We start from the raw sequence: 27,607 nt of genomic DNA, 5'->3' as shown, positions 1-27,607 counted from the left end.
CAAGTTACATCCATTATCTAGTAGGGTGTGTTTCCCGGGGTGAAGATTATGCAGCTCATGCTTTACTCTGACCTTGCCCCCCATTGATAAAGTTGATAGTAAAGCCCCAAGAACACTTGTGCAATCTCTGGGCAAAGATTTCTTATGCCCATCCTGGTTTGGGGCTGCTTTGTATGACCCACAAAGTGCAAGAAGATGAAGCAAGAAGCCTAGACCTGAATGAAGACATGGCATTTAATGCTCCATTTCCTCAAAGAGGTAGTGTGTTTAAAGACACAATTATTTGTCTATGTTGGAGCTGAAGATTTCTGTCTATACTTCAACTAAGTGCACTTGTAAAAGTAGCATCACTCATGCAGAAGTAAGTACAGAAATTTTTGCAGAAATCAGGTTTTTGCTGACTTTCTCTAAGTCTCAAAACCAGCTGATGGTCAAGAGCAGAATCTATATACAGTCTCTGGTTTTGCTTACCAGGCCACCCTTCCTCATAAAGAGTGCTAATTCCAGTTGTTCTCATTCTTGGAAAAACAAATTTCAAACTGTGTCCTTTAGTCAGGTGAATTGCTTTCCTCTTTATCCTTAATGTTGCTATTAATTATGTCAGCAAAATAGCTCTCCAGTACAGATGCAGATAGCTTGAAACCTTGTCTCTGCGTAATTTTTCTTCTTGTGTTCAGTCCTTGATCTCACCAGTATCTCACTGGGACAGAGTCACGCTGAAGTAGTCAGGTGAGGTGATCCCCTCCACTTCCAGGGGTACCCCAATATGGGTGGATTTTTGTGCCTCTGAACAGGATGACTGCCTTCCTGTTCTTCCCCTGCTCTGCCTGCACATTGGGACACCCTTCTTTCCCAGGAGCACTCCAGGCTTGCAGTCATGTCTGAGATGATCAAGTGATTCTGGAAGATTGAATCTTCCCTGCTTTAAGACTAAGTAGTTTCATGGTAGTAAAATAATTCATTGCCCAGGAAGAGCTTGTACTAACTCTAATGAAAATCAGTAATAGGGAGTGAAGGGCAGATGCTTCCCTTCCTTCCTGAGACCTGTATATTCTGATATCTATAATTCTCCAGGCTTTCTCATCTGCTTTGTTTCCAGCACATTTGAAAGCACTCTGGCCAAAGTGCTCCTAACAAGGACTGGTTGCAAATGTAAGAACCCAACATAGCCCCTTCTTTTTCTTTTTGTCTTTATTCCCTCCTCCCACAGTCAGGTCTTTCAGTGGGGAAATTAGATTAAAAAAAAATTATGGGTAAAGAAAAAGTTTAATAAAGCAAAAGAAAACGTTGTGCATCCAGAAGCAAAAGAAAACAAAATATTTATTCTCTACTTCCCCTCAGCAGGCAATGTTCAGCCTGGGGAAGTAGGGGTTCAGCAAATGTAATGGTTGCTTTGGAAGACAAATGTCATAAATAACAAAGGCCCTTCCCTGCTTCCTTCTTTCTTCCCTTAGCTTTTGTTGCTGAGCAGGCATCATATGGTATGGAACATCCCTTTGGCAAGCTTGGGTCAGCTGTGTCAGCTGTCTGAAGATCTTGTCTACCCCCAGCCCACTGGCCTTTGAGAGTCAGGGGCTAAGGTTGGAGAGAGAGCCTTGGTGCTGTTCAAGGGCTGCTCAGCAGTAGCCAAAATACTGGCACATTACCAAAACCTTTCTAGCTACAAAGCACAGCCCTATTGAGGGCTACTTTGGGGGAAATTACCTCCATCTCAGTCAGACCAAATATAATTTCTTTTTTTTAACTAATTGCTCAATTCCATTTTTTTTTCTGACAAAAATGCTGTCATCAGCTGAGGATGATAATCCTAATGTAGCTATACAGCATTTAAAATTGCTTTGAACTTCTATGGTTAAATTACTTGATCTATGAAAATATTTATGTAATTTAAAATTATCTTAATGGTATCCTTTTATCACAGTATTTTGCATCAAATTCATTATTTTAATTTAGTTTTCAAAAGGATTACCTGAAGACCAGGGACATGCTTTGTGTATTTTATATTTATAACTCATTGAGTTATCTGTGTAGGAAAGGAAAGAGCTCTCTTATTCATAAAATCTCATTGAAAAAGAATTTTAAAACATTTATTTTTTCTTGGATGGATGTAGACAAGATCATTTATATGCATTTTTTTGTATACAGTATAAAGTAAAACCAAAGTTTCCAACTGATTTTGGAGTAAAAGTTCATTTAATGTAGTTCAAAAGGTATATGAAGTCCAAATCTGTACTGGGAGGAGTCTAGAATTGGTTATTTTTATTGCTCAGCATTACATGGCTGTTTGTGTAGTTCAAACTGATACTGTCTGTTTGTATTGCAAGAAAAACTTTGAACAAGGGAGGAACCACAGGAGCAATTGGGAAATAGAGGTCACCCACCCCTACAAGGGCAGCCAGCAGGTCCACCAGAGATGGCAGTAGCAGCAGAGCAGCTGGGCTTGGTGGTGATTTTGCCAAAACCCCATGAGCAGACACTGCCAGCAAAATTTATTGAGTGAGCACTTTTCTGAGCCAGCCCAATCCCTTTTTCATTATAACTGTCTCAAGATCACACAGAGAGATTGGCCATCTAGGTCCAGCTGTAGTGACAAAATAAGAGTTGCAGGCTGGCATTGATTAATTAGTATATACACCCCAAATTAATCCTACGTGTGCTACTTGACTTTTATAGTCATATTTATCATATGTTAATTGAAATATTCTAGAATGAAATTTGTTGTTATGTTAATTTTCAGATCTTCTGACTGAATTATTTTGCAGAAACACTTCAGTGTTGTATTTCTGATAACACTGACTGTTTGCAGGAACACAATTTCATTTCAGAGTAGGGCAGTCTTGCTAATAATAAACACTAAATTTGCTGACTTACGTTTCAGTGTTAGCACACAGCCTCAGAAATGCATTGCTTTTCAAGACAAACTGAAATGTCCTGCTTTGTCCGTAGATATGAGATTCCAGTTGTGAAAATCAGAATCTCCATACATGCATAACCAGAGGTGGTTGGGAACCATACCAGTAAATTATACCAAACCTATGCAAATATAAAGAGAGAGAACCTCACTTCCATGCAGCTAACTTTGTACTCAGTGAAGTGCAAAAGGGAAACAATTTCCCTCTCTTTTCTTTTCTTTGGATCTTTTTTACCATCCACTGGGCTCACGCTTTTAGATGCAACACATGGTTTATACAACAGGGCGACAGTACAATTTTCTACTGTGTTTTATAGCACCCAGAGGAAAGAACAGATGACAGAGTACGCCAGCTCCCATGGATGAGAATGGCAGGAATGTGCTGAGTTCAACCCTACGAGGCTATCTCTTGTATTTTTGCTTGTCAGATTGGTTGAGTACAGTTTTCTTCAGGGAAGTATGTATAATCATACTTTATCTGTCTGCCCATCTGGTCAGGAGTTTGCATTTTCTTTTCTCTGGCCCTGTGATATATTTGTTACAACAGCATGAAAACAAAAAGAGTGAGTATGTTCTATGTTATGGTTTTAGCATAATGCCTCTTTTAGAGAAGCTATTACTCATTTTCTTCATCTTGGCCTCTGTTTTAGCACTTCTGTAATTTTTATTCAGGCTGGGTTTTCCCAGCTATTTCACATGTTGATCACATGGCACATGATTGAGACGGAGCCTTTGACTTTTACAATTGTTGTTCACAGCAAGAGAAAGCAAAGAGATTCAAATATTACCAGAGTTGTATAATTAAAAATGTGTCCTGCCTGTGCTGACAAAGTGCTTCTGTAGCATTTCAGAGCTTGGGCAGAGTCAGACCCCTGGTCCCACTCAAGAAGTGGTGCAAAGGTCTCTCATAATACCAGCCTCTGGCTCTTTGTACTCTGGAGAGCCTGTAGACTGCTCCTGCCTGTTTCCCACGCTGAGGAAGAAGGAACTTCCATCTATAACACACCAGAGTCCAGCACAATGCACAGGGAGAGCGTTTTTTTATGCAAATGAATGGAGCAAATTGTGCATCCCATCTCTCTGACAGAGATAATCCCTCTCAAGGTACAACTTCTGTGTTTCTACTGGGAGAAGACAGCTTTGTGCAACTGCCACCCCGTTACATCCTGGGATGTATGTAGCCCTTTGTGAAAAGGATGTGCACTTACGCAAGGGAAGTACAACTTCAGAAAAATTATTTGGTGAAGTTTCCAATCCTGCTACCATTCATAGGGGCTTTTCTTTGTAAATTCTGAGAGCTCAAGACAGAGTGATGAAGTAGTGATTTGGAGTTTTATTGTTAGATGGGGCTTGCTGATAATCCACTGTAGGAGAAAGGTCTCATGTTATCTGAAGCAGCCAAGTGTCATAACAATGACCTTCTTTAAATCAGTATTGCATGTATTGCATTAAAACTTAAAATGACTAATCATTTGATACAAACCCAAAGTGCTCAGAAATAAAAGTGGCTGAAGCTTCCTTATTGCAAAATGTCCTAATAGAAATTTTCTGATGAACCACTCAATTAAAGCTTGAGAACGTTTTGTGTTAGCCAGAAGGCTGCAAATTGAGCTGAAAATTTCCAGAAGGACTTGCATGTCTTAAAACTTGAGCTAACAAATTGGAGTTGCTCTCTGAGTTAGCACAGCCTCAGAGAGCAACTGCAGCAACCTTACAGACTGAGAGACCTCAAGAGGACTTCTAGGCTATTCCCCTTAGCCAGAAGCATCTATACCTGTGTCACCCTGATGTAAGTTTTTCCAACATGTTTTTTAAGACTCCACCAACAGAATATAGAGCCTGTTCAAATGATACATTTCAGTACTCCACTGCTGATTAGAAAGTTTTATCATGCTTTCATAGTGTAAAATATCTTCTTGTGTTCATCTTGTATGCAGAATGAGTTACGTTCTTGTTCTTTGCCTTCTGCCTTCCCTCTGCAGGTCCATGTAGTTCGTATACCTTTTTCTTGTAGGTCCTGGTTTCCAGAGTCCTTCTTTCATCCAGTGTCTCAACCTGTCTCAACCTCACTAAATATTAATTTGAGCATATTCAGAGCTAGTTACACATCTCACAAGTTTGTCTGGAAAAAATACCAAAAAGCCTTTTAGCAGTTGAGGCTGTAGCAGAATCCAGGATCTCTGTAACGCCCATGGCACTGGCGAGTTGACACTGGGACAGACGCTGAAGTGAATGTTGTCCTTCATGTTCACTTTCATCTTCTCTGCAGTCGTGGTTGCAAACGTCACAGTTCCATTAATGACATTAATTCCTGTAGCCTGTTTGTTCTTACTCCCAGAGTATCCTAGAAAGCGTGTTTCATTTGTTTGTGTAAATCGACTAAAACTAATTCATGGTTGTGCCTACACTATGAAAGGTCCCTGTACAGATAAATAGAAAATTCATCAAAACACAATTCCTGCCAGATTGGTTCCCAGGAGATTTGCAGCCTGATTCAGGTGAAAAGGGAATCCTATCCTCTTTTAAGTTCCTAGGCTGAATGTCTTCTCACTCCCTTCACTAACTCCAGCACAGCAGGAAACTCTATTGATGGAAGGCACAGGGTATCCCAGAGCAATCTGGAATATCACATGGGCAGAGGAGGGTGGATGTGGACAGAGTGACAGAGATGATGAGAGGACTGATGCAGGAAGGCTGGCAGGACCTCAGCAGGTGGCACTCTTCCCTCTGGATCAGCATGGGGAGGGAGCCGCTCCCAGCAGTGCACAGTATCACTCTGCTGACACACCAGCTCAGGATGCAGTAAGAAATCCAAAGCCTTGACCTCTTTTGATGGCTGGGGTTTTTTATGGAGTCGTCCTTGATTCATGTATAAAAATAGTTTACTAAAGGTTCTTGAAATTTCAACTCAGATAATCTGCCTAATGAGATGTCTATCTATAGCTGTGACTCTGTAAATTATTCCTTGCTCCTTGCTCAGGCAGTGCAGTCCTAACACAACTGTGCTTTGATGTCACACATCACTGTCTTTCTAGACAATGGTGATCCTGGACTGTACAGCTGGAGCATTTTGAGATGCAAATCCTTCTATTCTTACAGACTGTGTTCTGTGTTGCACTGGCTTTTCAGCCAGTCAGTCAGTCTGTTTGCAGAGTGAATTTAGTGAGAGCTTAAACAACTGGCATAAACCTGAAGTGTAATGCTGTATAATTGTACCCTTACCTTTTAATGAACTCTTTAAACAGGGAACCTGATCTGGGTGTCTTGTTCACCCTAGAGGTGAATATTGTGGCAATATAAAGAAAAGAAAAAAGAAATTTTGGCAATAAATGGTTATAATGAGTTTTAATCACCAAGCCGTACCTGTACCAAATCCTCAAGGATCTCTTGCCTGCTTTCTTTAAGTGTTGTTTTCTGAAGGTATAGCTGAGGTTTCACCAAGGACTTGCATTTGAGTCCTTGTATCACAGCGGGAATTCAACCCAGGGTCAGGATTGTCTAATTCTTTGCTGACAGAGACTTGCACAGTTGTTGACTTTGCCTAGTTGAGGAGCCTCCCTTTGTTACTTCAGTCTCATCAGGAGTTTTGGGTAGTAGGTGGCTCTGAGTCAATTTATTGGCATTTCTCTCCTCAGGGTATGTTGTTATTAAGACATATAAGAAGAATGATTTTACTGCTAACCACTGGTTTTTTGTGTGTACCTCTTTGAGAGGGCTCCTTAAGACATCTAGCTTGAGTATACTTGTGTTCTACTGGGTGGCCTGTTCTTTTACACTGAGAGAGACTGATTTTGATGCCTAACTGTCCAGCTGTGTATGCCTCTGTGATGTGGAGTTCTAGCTGCTGTGAACTAATTGAAATCCCATCAGCAAGAATAGCTTGTGCCTCTTGAGGAAACAAAAACATTTTTCTGCTCCGCAGAGCCCTGGCTAGGCTGTCATACCTGTGGCTCCACTCCTCCTCACTGGCATGTGTGTGGGCATGTCTGTCCTCCTGCAACGCCGTTCTCTTAGGATGCGGCAAGAGAGAACGTGGTGGGTTTTGTTGACAGTCTGACACAAAGTACATTGGGACACTGAATTTTTTTCTTTTGTAGCTCCATTGGAAGTTTGTGGCCAAGTTTCCCACACAGTCACTGACTATTGGACAGGACTGATCTTTAGTGGGGAGTCTTATAAAGGTGGTTGCAAAAGAAGTAATTCAGCCTTTCTCACAGTGGCTGAGGTGGTGGTGTCCCAGAAGCGTACATCCCTGGTTTGGGTGGGCTTCTTGGGGAGTCCTGTCAAAGGAAATACTTCTGCTTTATTCACAGCAGGTATAAACATGATATAGTCTTTTCTGAGAAATACCTATAACATACATTAAATAGCCATAATGCCCAGGTCATTTGAGATACAGCCCAGAGTGGTTGAAGTTCAAGATTAATTTTTTTCAGCATATCAGAGGTTCATGAGGTTTGACAACAGAGATGAGTTCCAACACTTTAAGCATGATCCCAGACTAAACCAAAAACCTGCAGTGAGGACAAGAGTAGGTGCAGATTCCCCTGACAATAAAGTCATCTGGGCCAGTCTTGGTATCAAACCACATTGATAGGAAGTACATGTTCATGGTAGACATTCGTATATCAAACAAGTCTCTGGAAGGTTTTTTCCCTTTAAGACATATAATATTTTAGGATACTAAAAATTATGTTTAGAAGGTCCCCTCAAGCTCTTAAATGAATACTGATATCAGACATTCTCTAGCTCTAAAGACATCGAGTTCATTATGGGGTAAACAAAAATTATACGGGAAACTAAAATTATGTACCATATGGCACATCTAAAATACTCAGTAATTTGAAGAGATGGTTTGCTGAAAACAAATTTTATAGCAAACCAAGCTGTAAATTTTCTGTAGCTTTGAAAAATCACCATGAAAGAAATAAGAGACAAGACACTGAAATGTTTACCCTGTCCCCACTTCTTGAATGTAGGTTTATGATTGTATTCTTTTCATTGTACATAAGCAGACATGAGACCTTTTCAGCTATAAACCAGTGATCATTAGCACTTTAGTGTAGGGATCTGAAAGCATTCTGTAGACATGACTGAGTTCATACCCAGCACTTCCAGACAGGATTTCTGTAATAATACATTTCATCTGATTCTGGAATGTTCACATTCCCTTCTTGCTTTGTCAGGGAAAGCCACATGCAAAGAGGTGAATTGCAATATTTAAGATTTCAGACCTAAGAAGGACTCTTTGTGGTCTTCACTATCTTCATTTTGCAGCTGGAAGGCAGAAGGGCAGAATGGAAGTTATTACCCAGCATACTCCATGAGGTCTCCCACAGTACTTAAAGGATCAGCCAGGTCTTTTGATCTTCAGTCCTGCACTCAGTCACAAGGTCATCTTTCCTGATGTGCTGGACTCTCTTGTGTACTCCCATAAACACTTGCTTTTCTTCTTCCTACCTAACCCAGAATATACAAAATGACATTATTTAGAATACTATTTGCTCCTTCCAACTTACAATACAAAAAGGTACATCTTGAACATTGCTGTCTGAGGCATTCAGGGTACTGTGTTGTCTCCTGGAATGGCCTGTTCTTTCTCTTTGGTTTTGGCTTCTGGTTTTTTTGGTTTTGTTTTTGGGGGAAAGAGAGTGGGGACAGGGGGCATTGTTCTGGTTTTATTGCTTGTTTTGTTATTTTCATTCTTTAGGGTCTAAAAAGGGAAAGTGCAAGCATAAATGAGGCTGCTGGGACCCACACATTTAGTTGCACAAATCAGCCATCTGCTTTGCATGCTCTACCATCGCTCCTTGTTATGCACTTATTATGGGAATATTTATTCTGTGAATGACTAGCTGTTTGCTCTTGATACGCTTCCATCTGCATATAAATTTGTTAAACCACTCCCCTTAGGCATATGAAAGTTTGGCTTTCCCTTTAAGATGGCTATAATTATACAATTAGATTTACTGTATCATCAGCAGCATGCTCAGCTCCCACATCCACTGCAGGATGCACATGTGGAAGATCGACTGGCAAAAACAATTTGCACAACTCCTCGGGTATGAAAAAGGTTGAGTTTTAGAGTGACAGCCAGTAAAGATGAAACCCATGTAGGGATTTTGGAACCCTTAGAGATGACAATATGGCAGAAATAACTGGGGATAAGCCATAGACACATCTGGATATGAATAAGGGCAGTGGATTGCTAGGAATGATGAAGTGGCCCTGTTGGATGGTGTTTGCCCCATACCTGGCAGATTTGCCTTCACTGAAGCTCCCAGTGAGCTATGAGGGGAGCTATGTGAGGAGAAGACCCCATATGGGCCTTTCGTCTGAGAAGATCTAGAACAAGACTGAGTTGCAGTTAAGGGTGGGAAAGACAAGTTCTGATTCCTAAATGATTTAAACTTTTCAGAGTTGGGCAGTTCATGCACCATGCATGCAGGAGAGGAAAAACAACCAAAGTAAAGATGGCTTGGGATTTAGGGCTTTGTTTGCTTGCTATCTGCTGGTTTGGTTTTGTTTTGTTTTTCGTGCAGCAAATGACTCAAAATTACTAAATTGTTACAATTTTCTCACCGACTCTGCTCCTGTTAAATTCTAACTGAATCCTAAGAGACAAGGCCAGATCCTCAGCAGCGTCCATCACATTTGGCATATGGTACCACTTTTCTTGACTAGCTTGAACTTCCAGAAATCATGTACTTTTGAAAATCAATTATTCTGCTTCTCATGGTAATCAATATAGTATCATTTTGTCTTCAAAAAGCTTTATCCCAGGAGCATGGATGTTTTAAGTGCTTGCCAGAGACCCTGCTATCCCTGGGGAAATCACATGTTCAGGCATATCACACTTTAAATAATTTTTAAAAGAAATATTTTTGCTTTGTCTTGTGTATGAGTTATGACCATAATGACTTTTGATTCCAAGTTTCCTTTCTCAGCATTTCCTCCCTCCAGACTTCAACTGATGATAATTCTGCTCCATGTGGGAATGAGCCTATGTATTTACCTGACATTTTGCCAATTGCTGTTACGCTGCTTTTTATATTGAAAACTAATGCCCTGACTCTCACATTGTGAAGATGAAAACCAACTTCTCAGAAAGGCATACAGTAGACCAAAGTCTCCATTTCAGGGATGTATATAGCCAGGCAGTGGGCACTGGGCTTTTGGGAGATGCACAGGTAAAGCATAAGGCACAGTGGCTTACTGGAAGCAGTTCAGTCCCTGAACATCCTTCAGCACTATGAGCTCCAGCAGACTTTGGCACAAAATTGCAACAGCTTTGAAGAATGCAGCAACTTGACTGATGGCTGTGGTGAAGGCATCTATTTTCTCTGTTTAGCTGTACCTTATCCAAGAAACTCTTGATGAACTTTGCATATTGAAAGACAAAAGATAGATCAGGGGTTTTCAGGAATAATGGCTTTTATTGTTGAAGATTGTCTTTGTTGTTGTTGGTTTTTTTACCTCCCAAGAAGAGATTGGATAGAGTTGGTGGCTTATTTGCTTTGTTTGATTCATGGCTTTTGAATGAGTATATTGATGCTACACGACATCCTATCATTAACGGCTCTTCTGAAGGTTCTCTGCAAATGTTTTGCAAATCATTGCTACATTATAGGTTCACAGTTGGGACCAATAATTTAAGACATGTACTTGTAACTTAACATTGCTTTGCATGTAATGCAAAAGCAGGCAAAATTGTGGCTGCTTGAATATTTGAGAACTGTGTTGTCAACATTGTATAAGAAGAGGCTGCAAATGAAGGCTTTAGTTCTCATCCTGCAGGTCTGGGGATACATTTGTTCCCATGGAGCTTTGCAGGAGCTCTTCTACAGGAATTTCCTCAAGGCCTCAGAGCATCGTGCCCAGGGGAAAGTTCAGCAGCATGTGTGTTGGTTTGAAAGCAAAACCAGTGAGACTTCAAGTCAGGAATACAATTTAATAGGAGAGAGAGAAGAAAAAAAAAAATTAAAAGCAATAGCACAAAAGACCACTGACAAAGTCAGAATACAACCTGACACCCTGTTAGTTGGGTGGTGGTTGCAGTCCAGATGAAGAGGTCTTGTTGAAGCAGTGATCCTGTAGAAAGGTCTGGTAGTTCTTGTCCTCTAGGAATCCCATGGATAAGGCCTCCTGTGCTGTCCCAAATCCCAGATTATATCCAAGTGGGAATGCTTGGCTCCTTCCCCTGCGTGGAGCATCTCGCAACAGGCTGATATCATTCCACGAGTCATGCAGTGGGTCCTTGATTGCTCATTGAACAGAGAGAGCTCCCAGAGGGAGTTACCTGTGAGTCATGTGGCAAGACATTGATGGCTCATTAACAGAAGATAGTCCAGAGGGAGGGGGCAAGGGAAACACTGCCCCACCTAGTTTCAACAGCTGGTGAAGATAGTAATAGAATACAATACATTGTAACCTAGGACAGCATTGCAAGCACCTAGACCATAGGTTCCCAACTTTTAGATAATTGATTCCTCACTAGAGTATATTGATAATGTGTCTTGTTTCATCTCTTCACTAAAATCTCTCTCTGGTCTACTGTTTGTCTTCTTTATGATTTTTCTTGTTCCATGACTGTCGTCACAAATTCTGCATCCTTACTTCTCCATTGCCAGCTTTGCTGACAGATCCAGGACCAAGAGTAAGGTTGAAAACCTGGCTTTATTTGGCTAACATCACCCAGAGCCACTGGGGTGTCTCTGCACCATGCTGTCATGTGATTATGATGTAGGAATATGTAACACAGACATCCAACATTGCTACATAAGAATCTGTATGGATCTGATCTCTGTACTTCATCTGTGACATGGTCATGAATTACCACTCAGGTCCACCTCACCCCTCAGAAAACTCAGGAGTCCTTCACATTTCAACTCCAGTACAAAAACTGACAAATAGGGAGTCAGTTTTTCACAGTGAAAAATAATTTATTTCTGTTTAGTTAATATGCTGCTTTCGAGAAATTAAAAGTAATTGCAGAATAATCAGAAATAATTTTCTGGCATATGAAAAAGCTAATTTGTATGAAATTCAAGAGCAAAAATATTGTTTAAGTAGGCTGTATTTTCTTTGGATACATGTACCTCAGCATAAGAATTTCATTTATAACACGTGATATAAATAGTGTGATAACACTTCACAGAACCTCCACTTATCAGGGGAATTCCAACTTCTTACAGAAACTGAAGCACGCTGGTTGTCATGCCATCCTTGTAAATATTTTATGTTGGCTTAAGACTCAAGGGCAGACATCTATTTTTACTTGGTGTTTCTGAAGAATTATGAATCTAAAAAGCTTTTGGTATAAAACATTTAGCAGTAGCAAAGCCAGTTCAAAGCTGTCTCCGGAAACAAAAATTTTGGAGCCCCTTTTGTGTTTGTTTTTATATTATACTTAATGTTTGCCATAGCTCTCTGGAAAACATGTCTGTAATAAATAGTTGTTCCAAATAGCAAAATACATTCAACAAAGTAGTTTGGAAGTCAGTATTCAGAAAGTGTAGCCTTCCTCTTCTGTGAAAGCAACTGCCTTGCATTGACATCTTCAGCATTTGTACTCTTCTTTTTTTTTTTTTTCCCAGCCGTAGCGTAGTATTGCCTGCTTGCCAAAATAATGAAATTCATAGACTGGCAGAGACAGTGCATCCTGTATTGTCTGGTGTCTCAACAAAATTTCCTGGATATCTACTGGTTTCTCAAATAAATTATATAAAACTTCTATTTGGGTCATAATACAAAGTTCCTAAAACCACAAAAAATGTGTCATGTGCTCATGATTAAAGTGAGAAAGTTTAAGAGCTGAAGACTATTACTGTGCAGATTAGCAGTATAAATGTTGAGCTGCCTGAGCCATATGGCCTGGCTCCTCAGCTGAATTCGTGTTTGCACACAAGGCAGAGAAATTCATTCAGACATTTATATTTACCCAGCATTATTACTGATTTTAAAATTCAGATTTCAATGATTTCATGATCTTTCTGTATCCCTGGCAGGCTCTCAAAGCCAGGCACATTACCAGTGTGCATGGCCATACTTACATGTCAGCCTCTGCCTGTGTGAGTGCCAGGCTCGACTCGGTGCTGCTGCGAGAGGCCAGTGTGTGACATCAGTACTAATTAAGTTTGAATACAGAGCTATGTTTGAGAGCCAAAGGAAGTGCAGGAAGGAAGCTGAGTGTCAGTGAGTCATGTCAGATGAATGCATGGCAAGCAGTTATTGATAACATACAGCCAAACCACAATGTTGATTTTGGAAGATTTGGCATGGGAACTAAAAGCTGCATCCTGACCTCAGCTGCAATTTGTTTGTATTTAGATTTCCAATAATGCTGTTTTGGTTTATTTGGAAGAATTGTTTCTTTTCAGATTCTGTGTCTTTATTTATCTCACAGTTCTTACTAGAATAAGGACCCTCAGGGACTGGAACGTTTAATCTGTGTGAACAAGGCCTCAGCATTTTTCTGAAGACTGTCTACCATTTACTGTGTGAAGGAAAAATGTCTCTTTAGTGGCAGGCACCCTGCCTTGTAATTTCCGTTGTGTGAGCTTGGACATCTGTGTGATTACCCTCTGGGAACACTTGCAGCTTGACACACATGCATCTAGTCTAGCTATTTTTAATCATTGCTTTTCAAGTATCTGTAGTGAGTTTGGTGACATGAATGGGAATAGTGTTTCCCAAATCTGAGTCCTTTGGTATTTGCTTTTTGTAGTTCCTCAACCCCACTAAAATCTCAAAGTACCATAAAGGTTAATCACTTCCAACTGTCCAGGAAACTTCATTTCTTGAAAATATTACAGTGCCCACAGAACTTCAATGTAAAGCCACATTTGAAGAAATAAGAAATATCAAATTTCTGGTTTAAGTGTAGCCATATTTATTTAAGAACATGACATACTGGGAACCAGTAGTCTCTGAGCTTTTTAAAAGTTATTTTCAAATTAAAATATGATTGTTTATGTTTTTGACTTAATTTATAGGAAAGATGATAGTTCTGAATCAGCAACAGTTACTATGATAGTGATTCATTTTTCTGGTGAGATTTTTCACTTTACTCTTTGAGACAAAACTGATCCACGGTAATGATCTTTTCCTTACTTATTCCATCCTGTCACAGCTCCAGGGACTATACCTTTAACATTTACTTTTTTGCAAGAAAAATCTCTGTACCACATCTGCCATTGTCAGTGTGTGAAGTAGCTGTAAAACATGACCTGAAGAGTAATGATCCACTTCAGATCTCAACTTTCTAACTGAGTCTTATTTTAATCAGTAAAAGAGATTTGAAAAAGCACAGCACAGTATTGGTACTTGTGAAGCAGTATTTTAGTTGAGGTTACAGAAGTAAAATTTGATGATATAAATCTCATTGTACTGATCAAGTCACAAAGAATACCTTGTATTATGAGTTATAAACTGATTATTTGAAGGTTAATAGAGCAAGAGATTAAAAAAAAAAGGCTTTAAAAATTCCTGTAAACTGTATTTCATTTCCTTGGCCGCAGTGTAGGATCAGATAGATTTATGTCAGTTCTAAGAGATGTTTGAATGCACTCTCCTTGAAGACTTCTGATGACCGAGACCCCACAATCTCACCATGCAACCATTGTTTTGCTATGTTTTAACATTAGAAATTTCATTCTTTAAAATGTAGTCTGAAGTTTCTTGCACATTAAATTAATTTCCTCTTGTCCTCCTCAGCTGTGGAAAAAAGATTTTCCTTTCTCATTATAACATACATTTGGAAACTACTCTCAGGTTTCAGCACACTCTTTTCTAGATGAACAGTCCTACTTCATCCAGTTTTTCTTTGAAAGTAACATTTTCTATATCCATGATAATTTTTTGTTTCTGATCTCTAGTCTATGCTCTTTTTGACATGCATTGGCCAAAACTGAATTCTTCAGATAAATGCAGTTCAATGTGAAGTACACTGAAGTTCATGGAGCTCTGTCTGACGCAGGAGACTCTTAACTCACAAAAGTAATCCCCCCAGATTCAGCAGAGACACTGAACTAAATGCTGCTTTGTGAGAAAGGAGTGCAGTCCTGCCACTCAGATCTACCAAACTTTACTGGAGGGATCATTTTCCCCATCCATCACTTCAGTCATATTCTTTTTCCCTTTTTCAAGCCATGCCTCTGTCTTTTGAAGTATTAAATGTAAGGTCTTTATTTTCACTTGCAACTTCCTAAATAGCCTGTTCCTTTCTTATCATGTACACTTTGTGGGCTAATTGCTCACCTTCCATCTCTCCATTCCCCAATCTCAAATGTAAACAGCCAGGGCACAGCAACAACCTTCCTTTTAAAGCCTTCTTAAAACTCTTATTTCTGCAAACCTAGATGGGAGCTGGGCCACGTGTACACCACACAAGGCAACCCAGCACAGCTGTGGTGCTTCTCTTTTTCTCTCTGGTCTGCATGCATGTCGCCTCATCACTCCTTTACACTTATGAGTGAAGATTTTTGGAATATAGGCCATGATTTATGTGTCAAATGGGAAGTACTTCACACAATAGATTGGTCTAGGGTTAACATAATAATTCTGACAACAATGCTGGTAAGTGGGCTAGAGAGATATGGCCCTATGCAGATCCTACTGTTCCTTGTACAAGGAGCCAAGTATTTCTGAGACAACTCTTATATCTTCACATATGTTTTTCCAACCCATAGAATTATGCTTTAATGGTATTTCCACAGGAGAGCAAGGTGAGCCAAGGACTGGTCATTAAAGAGGTTTTTCCATGTAATTGAATGGTTCAAGAAAACATTATGAAATATTAGCTTGGCAAGGGATGTAAATGTGAAGAACAGCTGGTAATCCCATGAAGATTCTGCTCATCTATAAATTAATACATGCCACTGGGGATACTGACAATTTGTCTTGGAAGTGAAATGGTTGAGAAGAGATTTTGGTCTTCAATCAGCTAAAGATATGACACTCATGAAAACAGAACTATATTGATGACACAGTACAACAGTTAATTGGTTTTGGGTATATTTATAAGAAATCAAGCATCTATTTCTGATATCTATGTGTGTGTGTGTGTGTGTGTGTGTGTGTAAAAATGAAATTTCATTCCATTGGGAGAGAGACAAAACTTTCTTTGTTAACTTTTCAGAAGAGCATGGCTTCTACCAAAAGAGCTCAATAAAATGTATTTACTATTTTGAGGGGCTCTTCATTGAACAAATGGTTTTCTAACAGCCCTCCTCCTCCACTGCTTCAGTTTTACAGCATAATGAAAACAAGATGCAGCAAACTGTATGTGAGGTAGGATCAGAAGAACAGTTTTAGAGGGGTAACAGCTGAAGACATTGCTTAAGAGTTACATAACTGGAAGGAAGGCCAAAGATATAAATGTTTCTCATTTATGCATGCATATGTAGATATGCACATAGACATAAAGAAAGAATGGTTGCTAAATATGCACTGGTGTCATAAATATGTGTGTGGATAAATAGGTAAGATAATCAGACAACCAGAAAGCTAAATTTGTTGTATGTAGTTAAATTTAATGTATATTTGTTGGCAGTAGACTGTCAACTTTGTTTTGTGTGTAGAGGATTGACACTACCTGTTTTATTGTTATATGGTACACAACGCTTCTGGGCATCCTTCTATCCAGGGACTCCCAAACAGAAACAAGGTAGTTTTATGTATGTACCAGTGAATCCCTTTAAATTCGTACCCATCTCTGTATTCCCTGCCTTTCTTCTTCCTAGAGTACTCTTCCTCAAAGAAGCCCTCTCCACCTGTTTGATGTAGATCCCATCTTTTCAGCTTAGGAAACCTATTTTCATCACCAAAGTAGGAGTTCAGTGCTCTCACTCTTGCTTTTATACAGCACTACTAAAATCAGAGTTTTTGTCTCTATATTTTGTATCTCACCTGTCTTCAGGTCTGGTCTTCTTCATTACCTCTTCTCCCAGGTAACAAGTGACAGGATGAAAAGAAGGGGCTCCGAGTTCAACCAGGTGAGGCTTAGATTAGATTTTAGGAAAAATATTTTCACAGAAAGGGTTATAAAGCATTGTAACAGACTGCCTAGGGAAATGGAGTCACCATCCCTGGAGGTATTCCAAAAAACGTGTGGATATGGCACTTGAGGACATGGTTTGATGGTGAACGTGGTGGTGGTACAGGGTTGACAGTTGGACTTGATGATCTTAAAGATATTTTCCAACCTTAGTGATTCTATGATATGTGTTATCTTGTTTCTGTTAATGATGGTTAGCTGATTTTGGATTTATTTTGTCTTAATTTTATTATGAAAAACACAGGCATCTGGTCACAGTTTTTTCTATGCTGAATTTTACACATTCAAGTTTTTGCAGTATTGTTATTCTGTTACTTTTTTTTTAAATAAAAACACCTTTTTATTGAGTAAAGCATACAAATACACTTCCAAATGTTCAGGGCTTGTACCTGGGAAAGAAAAGGAGCACCAAAGGGAGCACTACAATTTTCTTCTAAGTAGTTATTTTTTTCCTGCTCCAGATTCCAGGCTATGATTCTAGACACAGGCTGAATTGTGATCCAGATTGTGACTGTTTCCTTTGTGGTCAAAGGCAAAAAGGCTTCTGATTGGAGCCCTGCATTGCAGTTTCCATCCTATAGCCTCAGGAAAAAGGGAAAGGACAGCCTTAATTGTACTTTTCCTTCCTTTGAATATCTAGTGGCATTTCCAACAAAGCCAATCCATTCTGTACCTGAAAGGAGTATCATCTATCCCTACATCTGCTATTCAGTTCAAATAGCCTGGGGGCTTTCTGGAGTTATGAATCATTCTGTGAAAGCCCTCATGAGGTCTTCTGGTACAGCATCCCAGATCAAATTGATATGCTGCATCTGCCTCCTCTGACCTATGCAGTGATGCTGATGGATAAGACTCTATTTCTGCTAGTTCACTTCCTTTAGCAAGCACTGGCTTAAGTGCAGCTTCTGCTGTGTGTAATGGCAGATGCTGCCAAACGTGACTCACATTTTCTCTTCCTTCCCTGGTACAGCAGGCTCTCCAGTTGCTTCTCAGCATGAGGAACAAACTTATTTCTTAATTAAAAAACAAACAAACAAATTGGCAAGAGCCTCAGACATCGAGATGTTTTGGGTAAAACGCTTTGCTCATTAGCATTTCTCCAGTAGAGAATAGCAAATTTCCAAATCATGCTGTCTGGGACAGGATCCTAACCCTATGAAACTTTATGGCTCTGAAGAGGATGGAAGATAGTACCTCTCCAAGAATAAATAGATTTTCTATCACATTTTCCTTGCTGGCTGTCCTGGATGCATGACACACAATAGTGTAATGCTTTCCTTTTTTAGAAAGAAAGACTGCAATGATGGGAACTGCTCTATGGGATTTAGTTTATCATATGAATTTTCTGTAGTATGGGATGTCCACTCTTGTCTTCTGGACAAGATTGTCTGAGTAGCTGGTAGAGCTACCACTGCCAGAAACCCTGCCCACATCTATTTACCACATTTACAGTTTCCAGCTCAGCTTCTTTGTGGCTGTGCTGGAAAGATGAAGAATTCCTTTCTTTGCAATATCTTTCTTCCCTCTCCCTTTCTTCTGGAGAAGCCGGCTGCTCACCTGTATAGTACTGCCCAAATGGGATAGAGCTCTTGTAATTTCAGAAATATAAGGTGCAGAAGTTTCTTCCAGCCTCCAGCAAGGAAGAGGGATGGAGATTCTGTGAAGTCTTTCCTTTTCATCCAGAGCCCTCATGCAGTTCTTCTCTGAAGGATTTCAGAACTCACCACAACAGCCTTCAGGAGAGCATGTTGTTGTCTCCTTGGAGGATGTGTGAATGTTGCTGTGCAGTGAAATGCACTTCAAAGTACCTGCTGCACTCTGCTTTACTGAGCAGTGATAGAAAGGACGCTCCTGCATGTGGCTGAAAGTTGACTGTAGCCCCAGCTACTTGGTTTGCCACCATCAGATTATCTCATGTGAGCTCTGAGTTGAACTAAACTGTCTCACACTTGCTTTTGTTTTGGATCCATGTGAAATAACAGGGAATACCAACTCTTCTGCTTCAGAGCCAGAGTCTGTTTGCAGGATCTCTATTCCTTTTGTTTTCATTGAGCCACCTTGCAAATCTGCTTCTTCTTAGAGCCAAGAAGAGAAAAGCCAAAGCTAAAAGATATGAATGTGATTAGGATAGTCTAGCATGGTCCCATAAAATTCCGGTTGGCAACTGCACTCAAACAGTTTTCTTATGCACCTTAGCTGCCAAGCACAGAAAGTGGCTGGAAAGACAGTTCAGTTAGGGCTGGGATTTGATTTCTGAACGGGACCAATATATCTAAAAGTAGTTCTTTTAAAGAGTCCTTGCTTTGTGTATTTTTTTTATTTTCCCATCTGAGATTACATCTCCTCTTGGTCATGTATTCAATCCTCATGAAATCTCTGTTAGATTTTTATTTATACTTTTCTCATACCAAAATATAAAACAAAGTTTAGAGAAGTAGGTTTGGGGAAGAAAGCTGTAATTTAGGATCTCTTCCAATTTCAGTCTCTAGCCTGGGTTCCTCATTGCTCATCCCAGCGTGCTGAGCTCTCATGAGCAGGCAGCTGTTGTGGTCCGTGCATCCCAGTCACTCTAGAACTGATCTGAAAATTCTGCCCGTTGCAGGAGCTGACTGGCAGATTGGCCTGTTATTAGGTCTTGAGCTGTGTTATAAGCAGTTGCGAGGTTTGTCTGTTTCTTCAGTGAGTTTTGGCCCCATTTCCATCTCAGAGAAATTTTTAATGTTCTTTTTCAAAAGTTGGCATGGCTGATACCAGAACAGAGTACTTTTTGTAGCACTTGATTTGATTCCTGTACTTTAGGTTGTTTTCTTTCCTCTCAAATGACTGTACTCACCTACTGATAAAATTCCTTTGCCACAGTCTTTGATTAATAAGTAACATGGACTGTGCTGGCTTGGGAGGAGAGGATTCAGAGCAAAGTGCTGCATTTTAATATGAGGTGAAATGAATCTATTTGCACAAAATTATGTGGAAAGAATACACTCCCAAGAAACCACGTTATTGAAACATTCTCTTCTGCTTCTATTAGTTTGATCTGCAGACTTGCTAATTCTAATGTCATGTAGTCTTAAGGTGACCTGTATCTCAGTGTAGAGATAGCCATCCTGCATACAACACCATTTGAATGCAAGCTTCGTCCCTAGTGATGATTCAGTACGGTACTCTTACAGATTTTCTCATCAGTGGCAAAAAACATGACATTATTTAGTTGGCTTTATAGGGAAACCATGTGTGAAGTAGAAAGTATAGAAATTACAGAGATGCTGCAAAGAAAAAAGAAATTAATTAAAACTAATAAAAAAAAAAAAGTAGGTCGATTTTGGCCTAACTTTGTTCAAGTTGTTCCCTTTAAATATGAAGAGCAGGGAAAATAGGCAGATGGGAGTACAGAAAAGGGAAATAAGCCAAAGTGATTAGCCTGGTGACCCTCCCTTATTTCTGGTGGATTTTGTATGTATGTGCACTGTGCCATTGTTTCTGATGAATAAAATTAACATATTCAATTTATATCCTAAAAGAAGCCTAAATTCATTGATTTTCTCAGTACTGCATTTCCAATTTTAGGTGCAAGTTTTAACTTTGGAAATTGTTTGTTATTGTTATTTGTTATTTTTCTGTATTTTGCATATTTATGTGTTTAGATCAATAATACCTAAAAAGAGAGAATAATAGTTTTATAAAATGGCATGAGGACTAATTAAGAAAAGAACTCAGAACAATGGCATTCTCCTGGGCTTTTGTTCATATGCCATTTTTAAACAGTTGAATGTTGAGTCACTCAGTAACAGATTAGCTTATTCATCAGCTTTCTAAGAGCTAAATTTCAATGGATTTCTTCCCTTTCTTTTATTCTTTCAAATGATTTATATAAAGGAAGGTTTTCACTATGTTGGTAAGGGTTTCCCAAGAACTTTCCAACTAATGCTTAGTTAAACAGATTGAGTAGAAATTTATACTGTAATTAGTTTGATGAGTGGATTGTGTTGCAGAGACCATATTAGCTAGAGTTTTCTACTAAGGAAATGAAAAATTAAGGCAAAGAAATTTGACGTATTTAACTTGTGGCTGTTTTTTATTATTTTAGAACATAATTGTAATTAATGATAACTTTTTAAGCACCTTGTAATGTTCTATTTAACTCTTCTTGGAATGTTTGCTGGGCATTTTGGGAGGTTTGTTATTTGGATGAGATCCACAGTGTCTTTTTCAGGGTGGCCAGAAACACAAATTTCAGAGGGTATCACTATAGCCTGGTGAATAGGCTTACATGGAATATGCTGCTAATAATATGGGACTTAACCTCCACCCAGAAGGCTTGGCTCCTGTGTAGAAATAGATTTATTGAAGCATTTTCATTTCAAAAATGCAGTGGCTTGAAAAATAGTGAATATGGATATTTCTGACATCCAAAAAGTGTCTGGGTTCTTTTGTCTCTTTGCTAAACATTAGCACTCAAAACCTCCTGTATGTCATAGTATAATTTCCTGTTTCATAAAAAATTTGTTTCCTATTCCCAGTTTTAAAATTCATGGCTTTGGATGTTGGTGTTCTAGGGTTACAAATTAAGACAGAGATCTTGATATACCTTCTATATGTATGCACTTCTCAACATCTTCCATGCTGTGATTTCTTCTAAGGAGCAACAGCTCCTTTCTTTTCATGCTCTCTCCATAGTTTTAACAGCTCTGAGAGGTTTCTTTATGAATCCTCTAAAAGTTTGTGATTCCTGTGGGAGATTATCAGTGCTTCTTCCATGATGTCCTTCATGACACTTCACACTAATTCACAAAAAGACATTGCCTTGCTATCAGTGTTATTCTCCTTTCTTCTCTGTGTGTATCCTAACTTCCCATGAGCTTTTTTTTGGCTTGAGCAAGCCAGAGGGTGGAGTGTCAGTGAGCTGTGATGGTGCTCCATTTATTTAGAAAGTAAACAGACTCTCTTCTTGCTGTAGCTATCCCAGCTGCTAATGTTTCCATATTGTCCTACACTTCACCACCTGGCCAGTTCTACAACCCCAGGCCTCATTTTCAAGCTGCTCATTTTGGATGCTGTAACCCGTTTCGGCTGCAGTGGTTTTAATGGTAGGTCTTGGGAAACCTGCTGCCTTTTCAGTGGAAGAGGTGATGGAGGTGCCTGCAGGAACAGTTCCAACAGTAAATCCTGGGGAAATGAAGTGGGAAAGCAGGAGTAAATATAAGAAAGGCAGGACCTTGAGGAGAGTATCTGAACAGCAGGGACCAGGACCTGCAGGAGGAATGCCACAAGAGCAGAAAATTTGTGTCAGCATACCAAGGCCATTTACCAGCCTCTATCACATTATTTTGCATCACAAAGCATCACCTCTTATTTATCAACATTTTTTTGTGAGTTCCCCCGTAATTCACTTGCTGAGCATTCCTTAAATGTGTTTATAAGGGCTAGCTCTGCTGCATGAATCCAATCCTAAGTTTCAGGTTGTTGGAAATATATTTTGAAAAACTTACACAGGTGTCTGCTGTCTCCTTGGAGGCAGCTTTGATACCAAGTTTATGTTTTTCACTGAGATGTATTTACACTGAGGAAAGCAGCTTGGCATGAGTGACTTTGTCTATTAGCATCCACTTTCACATAGACTTTTCACACCTCCCATGATGCTGCTACATTTTTTGTTTGATTCAAATTTTCCACATTTATTAGGTACTTTCTCTAAACCCCTGCAGACCTTCATGAGACTATTCAGTGCAGCAAGACAAATGCTACACAATACTGCATTTCTGTGGAAAATGCTGTTTCTACAAAACGTGATTTTTTGGACTTTTTACATGTAAGGAGAGGTGGTCATCCTCTTTAAAGGCAAAACCAGGCACGTTTGGAGAGTGCTTTATTCAGGAGATTATTCTGTAAGATGACCAATATCCCATACAGAATAACTGGCTCAGCTGAGATGTTTGTGTTGTAGACACCTGTTACTAGATGAAGTCAAACTCATATATGCAATATACTGTTAGATTAACTCAAAGTTTTGTTACAACTGCCAAAATTTAACATCTTGATGACTTGGAATATAAAAGCACTTATTTTCAGTTAAATGTACGAATGAATCACGTATTTTCAATATAGGTTTGCAGTTTTTTCATACCTTCCATTAACCTGATTCTTCATTATTTATGACAAAAATGTTGCAATGGAAATTCTGATTTTTCTCTTGACTTCTCACTTTCATTTATTCTACTCTGTTCTTGAACTGAGTCTCTTCTATGCAACTGCCTTAGCCACTGCTGAGGACAGTCATGTTCTGTAACAGACATCTTCCTGGGAATAAAAGAGTTTGGGTTACAAGGAGATGTCCCTTTGCAGTAAGGATTTTCAGGTGGCCTGCATTTTATGTTCCTAGCCCCTTTATGTTTGTTTAATTAGTCACCAGAAAGCAGTATTACTTGCTGTACTTCATATCTCATCTCCAAAACAAAAAAGGCAAAATCTTATTATTTGCAATTATGAGGTTTATGGGTTTGGTTTTTTAACCAAAATGAAACATCATTAATAAAATTAAGCAATAAAGAGCCTTAACAACCTGCTTTGCTAATTCCAATTAACAATGTCTTCCAAAGTATTACTGCATCAGTATTGAGTTTGTTCAGTATTTTGAACTTCTCCAGCAAATTAATTCTGAAATGCCAGACCGGTAAGATTTACTAATTGTTTCCCCTGCAAAACTGTTAAGGTAGCTGCACTTCTTTTACAACCGTGTCAGCATCTCAAAACAAATTGAGAAGAATCTCAGGGGTGACATATTTAGCAGCATAATGTCAGCTATTAGATAAAGGCAGTGACAAGGAGAGTACAGTTAAATATCTACTGTCTAATTACATTCTCGGGGAAAATTAGAAGTATATGAAAACACAAAAGTTATTACAGTAGTGCACTAATTTACTGCTATTTGTTGCTAACATTAAGTAAACATTCTGACAAAGCAAGATCCTTAGACTCAACATTTCTCTTTGGCTCCTAGAAAAACTTGAAGGCAAACAACAGGTAGGTCTTCTCAGGAAAAGAATTTCATTCTTTCTAAGTACACTTTTGCCTTCAAAGTGTGTAAATTAGAGTCATAACCTATATCCATTGCTTAGACACTATGCGATATGCTCAATGTACCTTGTTCTATAAGTTAACATAGAGCTTGCCTTATAGTATCTTCAGAATAATAATATTAAAAAGCTAAACACTGCAAATATAAGTTTAAAAAAATCCCATTTTGCTAATGTCTTAGGAGAACAGTTGGTGTTTAATGATCCCTGCTTCCAAATGTATAAATCTTTCAAAATATCACATGCTTGTTACATAAATAGCTCACATTTATTATTCTACTAACGCTAACTATATGATGCTATTATTAGACTGTATTATTAAATTGTTTCACTCTTGTCTCACTCTTATGCCGAAGAACTAAAACCTGTAGTGTTGCGTGGAAACAAAACCAACATTTCAGGTAGGTGTCTGAGAAGTGTAACTGATTTCTGTTGCATTATCGTAAAAATATGCTATAGAAAAATCAACAGAAATCACTGGTGGCACTGTTTAACATATCCTGACTTGTAGACTCTTTCTGTATTGACCTTTTCCTTTATGTTTCCTAGTCTTCCCTTGTAACACCAGAAGAACAAGGTCTGTGATTGTAATTAGATCAATCTGACAATGAGTCACTCTCTGGCAGCTAAAGAGGAATTGGGAGAAAAATAATCTAATCTTAAACATGAGTGGTATTTGCTGGAGGGAAGGGAGGAAGGGAGGGCATATGTAATTTTTTTTTAAAGGGGAATGTAAAACTTGCCAGGAATTCCTTAATTATTTTTTAAATTTCTTTTTCGTAATCTTGTGCTTCATGATCTAGAGTAGCTGCTGAGTGTATTGAAAAATCAGAGCATTGTTGAAATGACCTGTAAATACGTATTTCCTTGTGTATGCAAAATTGCATGTTTCAGTTTTTAATTACATTGTTGGGGCAGAACTAGTGGCAGAAAGTTGGCCATGTCTATTTTTGTATCCATTATCCATTGGCACCAGTTCAGAAATTGTAAACATCTCTAGTAGGCACCTGAGCATCTTGATCATAGAATGGTTTATACTGGAAGGGACCTTAAAGGTCATGCAGTTCCAATCCCTCTGCCATGGGCAGAGATGCCACCCACCAGACCAGGTTGCTCAGACCCCCATCCAGGCTGGCCTTGAACACTTCAAGGAATGGAGCATCTACAACTTCTCTGGGTAACTTGTACCTCGCAACCCTCTGAGTAAAGAATTTCCTCCTAACACCTAATCTAAATCTTTTCTCTCTTAGTTTAAACCCACTGCCTGCTCCCATCACTATGAAAAATGGATCTCCCTTTCTGTTTTGTAGGCCACTTTAAGCTCTGCAAGGCCACCATGAGGTCATCCTGGAGCCTTTTCTTCTCCAGGCTAAACAACCCCAGCCTTCTGAACCTGCCTCCACCTCTCTGATCATCTTCATGGCCTATGGACCATGCTTTAACAGGTCCATCCATGTCTTTCCTGTGCTGTGGACCCCAGAGCAAGACACAGCACTGCAAGTGGGGTCTCATGAGTGCAGAGGGGCAGAGTCACCTCCCCCACCCTGCTGTCACACTGCTTGGGAGGAAGCCCAGGTGGTGGTTTGCCTTCTGGGCTGTGAGCACACACTTCTGGCTCATGTCCTGCTTTTCATGCACAAGAAACACCAAGTCCTTCTCCACAGGGCTGCTCTCAATGAATTCCCTTCCTAGGTTGTACTCATGTCTGAGATGGCCCTGACAGGTGCAGCCCCTTGCACCTGGACTTGTAGGACCTCCTGAGGTTCTTGTAGGGCCACTTCTCAGGCTTGTCCAGGTCCCTCTGGATGGCATCCCATCCTTCTGTTGTGTCAGCTGCACTGCTCAGCTTGGTGTCATCTGAAAACTCTCTGAGGGTGCACTCATCCCACTGCTGATGTCAGTGATGAAGACATTGGAGAGCACAGGTGCCAGAACAGGGCCCTGAGGGACCCCACCTGTCAGTGGCCTCCACCTGGACACAGAGCCATTGACCACAGTTCTCTGGCTGTGTCCATCCAGCCAATTCCTTATTGACCTAATAGTCCACCCCTCAAATCCACATCTCACCAAGGCTGAAAGTGTCATATGGGACTGTGGCAAAGGCTGTACAGAAGTCTGGGCAGATGACATCTGTCAGTCTGCCCTTCTCAACAGTTGCCATCACTCCATCACAGAAGGACAACAGATTGATCAGGCCGGATTTGTCCTTATGGAGCCATGCTGGCTGTCTTGGACCACCTCCTTGTCTTGCATGTGCCTTAATATTGGTTTCATGAAGATGTTCTCTATGCCCTTCCCAAGTACAGAGATGAGCCTTTCTAGTTCCATATGCCTTCCATTCTTATATTTGTAAAAATAACTAACGATTCTCTTTTTTCAGTGGCCATGGACTTTGCCTGACTGGCATGCCTTTTCAAATGTGATGGAGAGTGGCTTGGTAACAAGATCAGCCAGCTTCTTCAGAATCCTAGGATGCATGTCCTCAGGTCCCATAAACTTCTGGCTATTTAGCTTCATCAAGTGGTCCTGAACCTCTTTTTATCTTACAGTGGGAGAGAATTCACTCCCCTAGCTCCTACCTGGAGGTTCAGGGAATTGAGAGACATTCAGGGACTTGAGATCCTGTAGTGGTGAAACCCACAGTTCTTGAGAGGCCTAAGTACAGCCCCAATCTTGGTGTAGAAATCTCCAGCTGACTGTTGTAAAATGCTCAGCTGTGGGGATTTCTGAGTTTTTTGTCCCCTCTGGAGCTTAAACGCCTGACTGGACATTTTATTCTCCATCCTCTCAAGATCCAGGACTGAATTGCACTTTTGAGAATAATCACACAACTGAGCAAGGAGTGTTCCCTTCACAGAATGTCACATTTGGTGTAGCATCTAGAATGAAAGTCTAAGCTAGTCTGTGAGATCTTCGATCCAAGGATGATCCTTTCATCCTATACATATGCATGGGGTTTGACCTAGTTTTTCATATATTGTGTGTTCCCATTAAAAAGTGACCTCATTTCTGGTTGAATTCTGAATGTGAGGCACTTTGTAATATAAGCAATAAAATAACATAACACTACATAAATGGTAAATTGCTGCATTCTCTGTGTTACTGTTGTCTTGAATTTGTACTTTAATCTCATATGACTAAAGCTCTCAATATATGCTTCAAAACACTGTAACTATCAAAAAGCTGGCAGGTGGTGTACTGAAAATTTACAACACAAGATCAAAAACTCTTCAACTTCTGGAGATAAGAGAGGTGGGTACATTCTGGTACCAAATGTGGAAATTCCCTTGTGCAGAAGGTAATTTGTGTGTCTCTTCCTTTCCTTCAGAACTCTTTAAAATAAGTCACCATAGAAATGTCATTGTCTGATTATTTACTAAAATAAAAACGTTCATGCTAGAATGCATTTTAGTCAAGAGAGAGCTTAGGCTTGCCCAAGATTAGATATGAATTATATTAGATTTGACATAGAATGAAGCAGAATATTGCAACACATCGCAGAAAAAATACAGCAAGAAATCAGACTGTTATCTATAAAGAGCCTTAAGAATGTTTAGCATGAAGACTGGA

General features: G+C 39.6%; 1 protein-coding gene across 4 annotated transcripts in view; it reads left to right on the top strand.

Moving 5' to 3' along the window:
• Positions 1 to 27,607, top strand: part of STARD13 (StAR related lipid transfer domain containing 13) — a 285,754-nt gene that overhangs the window by 84,592 nt on the left and 173,555 nt on the right. The window lies entirely within an intron of this gene.

This window comes from Prinia subflava, chromosome 3 (assembly GCF_021018805.1).
Source record: "Prinia subflava isolate CZ2003 ecotype Zambia chromosome 3, Cam_Psub_1.2, whole genome shotgun sequence".
In the NCBI taxonomy this organism is placed as follows: Eukaryota; Metazoa; Chordata; class Aves; order Passeriformes; family Cisticolidae; genus Prinia; species Prinia subflava.
The sequence above is the reverse complement of the archived record's forward strand: the minus strand, read 5'-3'. Positions and strand labels throughout refer to the sequence as shown.